A 6,000-nucleotide genomic window follows, 5' to 3' on the forward strand; every position below is an offset into this window, starting at 1 on the left:
GCTGTCAGACGCCGGCTCCTGCTCCCCTGCTCGCTTCATTCGTCGCTCTCTCGCTGTCACACACAGCGATCTGTGTGTCACAGTGGGAGAGCGCCTTTGAAGAAAATGAACCAGGGCTGTGTGTAACGAGCAGCGATCTCGCAGCAGGGGCCAGATCGCTGCTCATTGTCACACACAGCGAGATCGCTAATGAGGTCCCTGCTGCGTCACAAAAAGCGTGACTCAGCAGCGATCTCGGCAGCGAGCTCGCTGTGTGTGAAGCACCCCTAACAATCAACATGTGCATGTGACCTAATGTACTTAAAGGGAACCTGTCACAAGATATGGCCCCTATAAGCTGTGGCCATCACCACTAAGCCCTTATATACAGCATTCCGGACCGGAGGGCAGAGACACCCATCGGAGCGGAGGGCAGAGACGCCCATCGGACCGGAGGGCAGAGACGCCCATCGGACCGGAGGGCAGAGACGCCCATCGGACCGGAGGGCAGAGACGTCCATCGGACCGGAGGGCAGAGACGCCCATCGGAGCGGAGGGCAGAGACGCCCATCGGAGCGGAGGGCAGAGACGCCCATCGGAGCGGAGGGCAGAGACGCCCATCGGAGCGGAGGGCAGAGACGCCCATCGGAGCGGAGGGCAGAGACGCCCATCGGAGCGGAGGGCAGAGACGCCCATCGGAGCGGAGGGCAGAGACGCCCATCGGAGCGGAGGGCAGAGACGCCCATCGGAGCGGAGGGCAGAGACGCCCATCGGAGCGGAGGGCAGAGACGCCCATCGGAGCGGAGGGCAGAGACGCCCATCGGAGCGGAGGGCAGAGACGCCCATCGGACCGAACAGCGCCCTATGTGAGATTATAAAAGTGTTTTTTACGTTATATAGCTTGGCCTGGGCTCTTATATACAGTATTCTGGGATGCTGTATATAAGGGCTCACTGGTGGTGGCCGCAGCACATAAGGTAAAAACCTGGTGACAGGTTCCCTTTAAAAATAAGGAAAAACAATTTACGAGGTGTGAAATAGTGGGAATATAAAAATCCCGCACTTCCATAATTGTTTTTTTGGTTTGATTTTATACCATTCACTTTGCAGTAAAAATGACCTGGCAATATAATTCTCCATATCAGTATGATTAATGTTTAAAAACATAAAAAAAGCTTAATATTTAATCGTTAAAAAAAATAAAAAAATTTACATTCAAAAAGAAGACAAGAAGCCAATTTCTGATACAAATGCGCTCATAGCGCCAAAAAGAATGAACTTGAGCGCAGCAATTGCAAACGACTTGCTGGGCATATATTCCCTCTTTTACAATTCTTTTAACCATTTCAGGCCTTAAAAAACATGAAGAGGCTAAAAAGGTCACTGTCATATAGAATGTTTAAAAAAGTAAATAAAGCCTGATGCCAAAAATAACACATCAGAAATAAAAATAAAAAAAAGCTTCAGGAAAGACACTGCAGGCGTTTTCCCATAGCAAAACATTATGTTCACCTAGACAAAGTTTTGTTTTTTTTGTTTTTTTTATTTTTAAGGTTTTCTTGTAGACTTTTGATTGGGCTGTGGCTAGTTTCGAGAGGTTTCCTTCAGAGTCTATTTAATCAAAGAAATGATGTGCATTTACATGTATAGTGATGTGGTAGTACTCGCTCATCACTACTAGTTACGAGTACCAAGCACCCAAGCATAGTAGTGTTCGCTCATCACTACTACACTGTGTGCAGAATTATTAGGCAAATGAGTATTTTGATCACATGATACTTTTTATACATGTTGTCCTACTCCAAGCTGTATACTGTAGGCTTGAGAGCCAACTACCAATTAAGTAAATCAGGTGATGTGCATCTCTGTAATGAGGAGAGGTGGGGTGTAATGACATCAACACCCTATATAAGGTGTGCTTAATTATTAGGCAACTTCCTTTCCTTTGGCAAAATGGGTCAGAAGAGAGATTTGACGGGCTCTGAAAAGTCCAGAATTGTAAAATGTCTTGCAGAGGGATGCAAGAGTCTTGAAATTGCCAAACTTTTGAAGCGTGATCACCGAACAATCAAGCGTTTCATGGTAAATAGCCAACAGGGTCGCAAGCAGCGTGTTGGGCAAAAAAGGCGCAAAATAACTGCCTTTGAATTGCGGAAAATCAAGCGTGAAGCTGCCAAGATGCCATTTGCCACCAGTTTGGCCATATTTCAGAGCTGCAACATTACTGGAGTATCAAAAAGCACAAGGTGTGCCATACTCAGGGACATGGCCAAGGTAAGGAAGGCTGAAAAACAACCACCTTTGAATAAGAAGCAGAAGATAAAACATCAATACTGGGCCAAGAAATATCTTAAGACTGATTTTTCAAAGGTTTTATGGACTGATGACATGAGAGAGACTCTTGATGGGCCAACTCCGATGCCAGCAAGGTGGAGGTGGGGTACTGGTATGGGCTGGTATCATCAAAGATCAACTTGTGGGACCTTGTCGGGTTGAGGATGGAGTGAAGCTCAACTCACAGACCTATTGCCAGTTTCTGGAAGACAACTTCTTCAAGCAGTGATACAGGAATAAGTCGCTAATATTCAAGAAAAACATGATTTTCATGCAGGACAATGCTCCATCACATGCATCCAACTACTCCACAGCTGGGCTGGCCAGTAAAGGTCTAAAAGATGAAAAAATAATGACATGGCCCCCTTGTTCACCTGATCTGAACCCCATAGAGAACCCGTGGTCCTTCTTAAAATGTGAGATCTACAGGGAGGGAAAAGAGTGCACCTCTCGGAACAGTGTCTGGGAGGCTGTGGTGGCAGCTGCACACAATGTTGATCGTAAACAGATCAAGCAACTGACAATCTATGGATGGTAGGCTGTTAAGTGTCATCATAAAGAAAGGTTTCTATATTGGGCACTAAATTTTTGGGGTTTTGCTTTTGCATGTCAGAAATGTTTATTTCTAAATGTTGTGCAGTTATATTGGTTTACCTGGTGAAAATAAACAAGTGAGATGGGAATATATTTGGTTTTTATTAAGTTGCCTAATAATTCTGCACAGTAATAGTTACCTGCAAAAACAGATATCCACCTAAGATAGCCAAATCTAAAAAAAAAAACCCACTTCGACTTCCAAAAATATTAAACTTTGATATTTATGAGTCTTTTGGATTGATTGAGAACATTGTAGTTGTTGATCAATAATAAAACAAAATCCTCTAAAATACAACTTGCCTAATAATTCTGCACACGGTATAGTTATGATCACCCGAGCGTAGTAGTGCTCGCTCATGCCTACTAGTTACGAGTACCTGAGCGTTGTAGTGCTCGCTCACCACTACTTCCAGGGTAAAAAAAAAAACTCAAAATCACAAAGTAGATTTTCCTTAAAGATTAATAGAAAGATTTTTCAGGCTTTTCAGAGGATTTTGTGGTAAATAATTAGGTGCCATTCACCTGGAGGGGGCATCATCCAGATGCCATTAAAAGGGCTGCATTATAACAGCTCTTGCACAGGTGTATACCGGAAAAAGGCAAGTATTCTAGGTTACTGTAGCGGTGACAACCATATTCTAGGTTATTGTAGCAGTGACCACCTTATTCTAGGTTACTGTAGCCGTGGCCACCTTATACTAGGTTACTGTAGCGGTGACCACCATATTCTAGGTTACTGTAGCGGTGACCACCATATTCTAGGTTACTGTAGCGGTGACCACCATATTCTAGGTTACTGTAGCGGTGACCACCTTATTCTAGGTTACTGTAGCGGTGGCCACCTTATTCTAGGTTACTGTAGCGGTGGCCACCTTATTCTAGGTTACTGTAGCGGTGGCCACCATATTCTAGGTTACTGTAGCCATTGCCACCTTATTCTAGGTTACTGTAGCCATTGCGACCTTATTCTAGGTTACTGTAGCAGTGGCCACCTTATTCTAGGTTACTGTAGCGGTGGCCACCATATTCTAGGTTACTGTAGCAGTGGCCACCATATTCTAGGTTACTGTAGCAGTGGCCACCATATTCTAGGTTACTGTAGCCACCTTTTTCTAGGTTACTGTAGCGGTGGCCACCATATTTTAGGTTACTGTAGCCGTGTCCACCATATTCTAGGTTACTGTAGCCGTGTCCACCATATTCTAGGTTACTGTAGCAGTGGCCACCATATTCTAGGTTACTGTAGCAGTGGCCACCATATTCTAGATTACTGTAGCCGTAGCCACCTTATTCTAGGTTACTGTAGCGGTGGCCACCACATTCTAGGTTACTGTAGCGGTGGCCACCACATTCTAGGTTACTGTAGCGGTGGCCACCTTATTCTAGGTTACTGTAGCGGTGGCCACCTTATTCTAGGTTACTGTAGCGGTGGCCACCACATTCTAGGTTACTGTAGCGGTGGCCACCACATTCTAGGTTACTGTAGCGGTGGCCACCACATTCTAGGTTACTGTAGCAGTGGCCACCATATTCTAGGTTACTGTAGCCACCTTATTCTAGGTTATTGTAGCAGTGGCCATCTATTTCTAGGTTACTGTAGCGGTGGCCACCTTATTCTAGGTTACTGTAGCGGTAGCCACCTTATTCTAGGTTACTGTAGCGGTAGCCACCTTATTCTAGGTTACTGTAGCGGTAGCCACCTTATTCTAGGTTACTGTAGCAGTGGCCACCATATTCTAGGTTACTGTAGCGGTGGCCACCACATTCTAGGTTACTGTAGTGGTGGCCACCTTATTCTAGGTTACTGTAGCGGTAGCCACCTTATTCTAGGTTACTGTAGCGGTAGCCACCTTATTCTAGGTTACTGTAGCAGTGGCCACCATATTCTAGGTTACTGTAGCAGTGGCCACCACATTCTAGGTTACTGTAGCAGTGGCCACCACATTCTAGGTTACTGTAGCGGTGGCCACCACATTCTAGGTTACTGTAGCGGTAGCCACCTTATTCTAGGTTACTGTAGCGGTAGCCACCTTATTCTAGGTTACTATAGCAGTGGCCACCATATTCTAGGTTACTGTAGCAGTGGCCACCACATTCTAGGTTACTGTAGCAGTGGCCACCACATTCTAGGTTACTGTAGCAGTGGCCACCACATTCTAGGTTACTGTAGCGGTGGCCACCTTATTCTAGGTTACTGTAGCAGTGGCCACCATATTCTAGGTTACTGTAGCAGTGGCCACCTTATTCTAGGTTATTGTAGCGGTGGCCACCTTATTCTAGGTTACTGTAGCCGTAGCCACCTTATTCTAGGTTACTGTAGCGGTGGCCACCTAGAAAGTTGCCATCGATGCCTGGGGCTTTGGGCTCTTGTCCTACTGTTTTTGCCCACACACCATGCCTTGCTCTCCTTACAGCCACATTGGGTCTGACCCTGAGAAATCGCGCACAATGTCTCCGAATAGCCCGCGGTGGAAGTTGTCAGCAGCCTCGGCATGGCATGTGCCCAGATGGGCTCCTGTGCAGGCGGCAGGCCACAGGGCACATGCAGGACAGGCCGGAGCACGCATGTGCACATGGCATACATGACACTGAAAACAAGCCGTGCCCGCACAGCAGCAGCCCTGCCCGCACACCGCCGTGTAAACACGCCCCACACTTGCGCCCATAATATCATCTGAGGAGGCCTACGTTCTTCCAGGCGACATTGTCCATACACACAACTTCAGCCACAAGTCTCCTCACACCGCACCCTGCGCGCAGCCTGATAAGCGGGGGTGAGGGGCCCCCAATAGCTAGCGGGCCACTTACCGTACTGGGGGCGGTCACGGGTGACGAGCTGCTCATGTCTACGGCCTCATACCCAGCGCGCTGCTAATCGCAAGCGAATGCGCGTCCCCGAGCGCCTGTCCTCTATCACGTGACTCGCAGAAGCCTGGCGCGCGCTCCCGAGCTCACTGTTAGCTCAGTGTACAGTGTGGCGCCTCAGTCACACGAGTGTGCTGCTGCCTGTCACCTGTGTGGGGCCTGTGCTCAGCACACACCACTCTATGACTTGTATTAAGACAAACCAAGTGGGAAAAGTCCCCACCA

General features: G+C 47.3%; 1 protein-coding gene across 1 annotated transcript in view; it reads right to left on the reverse strand.

Moving 5' to 3' along the window:
• Window positions 1-5,784, reverse strand: part of PHF3 (PHD finger protein 3) — a 180,498-nt gene extending 174,714 nt beyond the window's left edge. Inside the window, exon 1 of the mRNA XM_075340255.1 lies at window positions 5,719-5,784. The gene's annotated coding sequence lies outside the window, so the exon portion shown is untranslated. The remainder of the gene's footprint in view (window positions 1-5,718) is intronic.
• Between the last annotated feature and the right edge of the window lie 216 nt (window positions 5,785-6,000).

This window comes from Anomaloglossus baeobatrachus, chromosome 3 (genome assembly GCF_048569485.1).
Source record: "Anomaloglossus baeobatrachus isolate aAnoBae1 chromosome 3, aAnoBae1.hap1, whole genome shotgun sequence".
NCBI classification, from domain to species: domain Eukaryota; kingdom Metazoa; phylum Chordata; class Amphibia; order Anura; family Aromobatidae; genus Anomaloglossus; species Anomaloglossus baeobatrachus.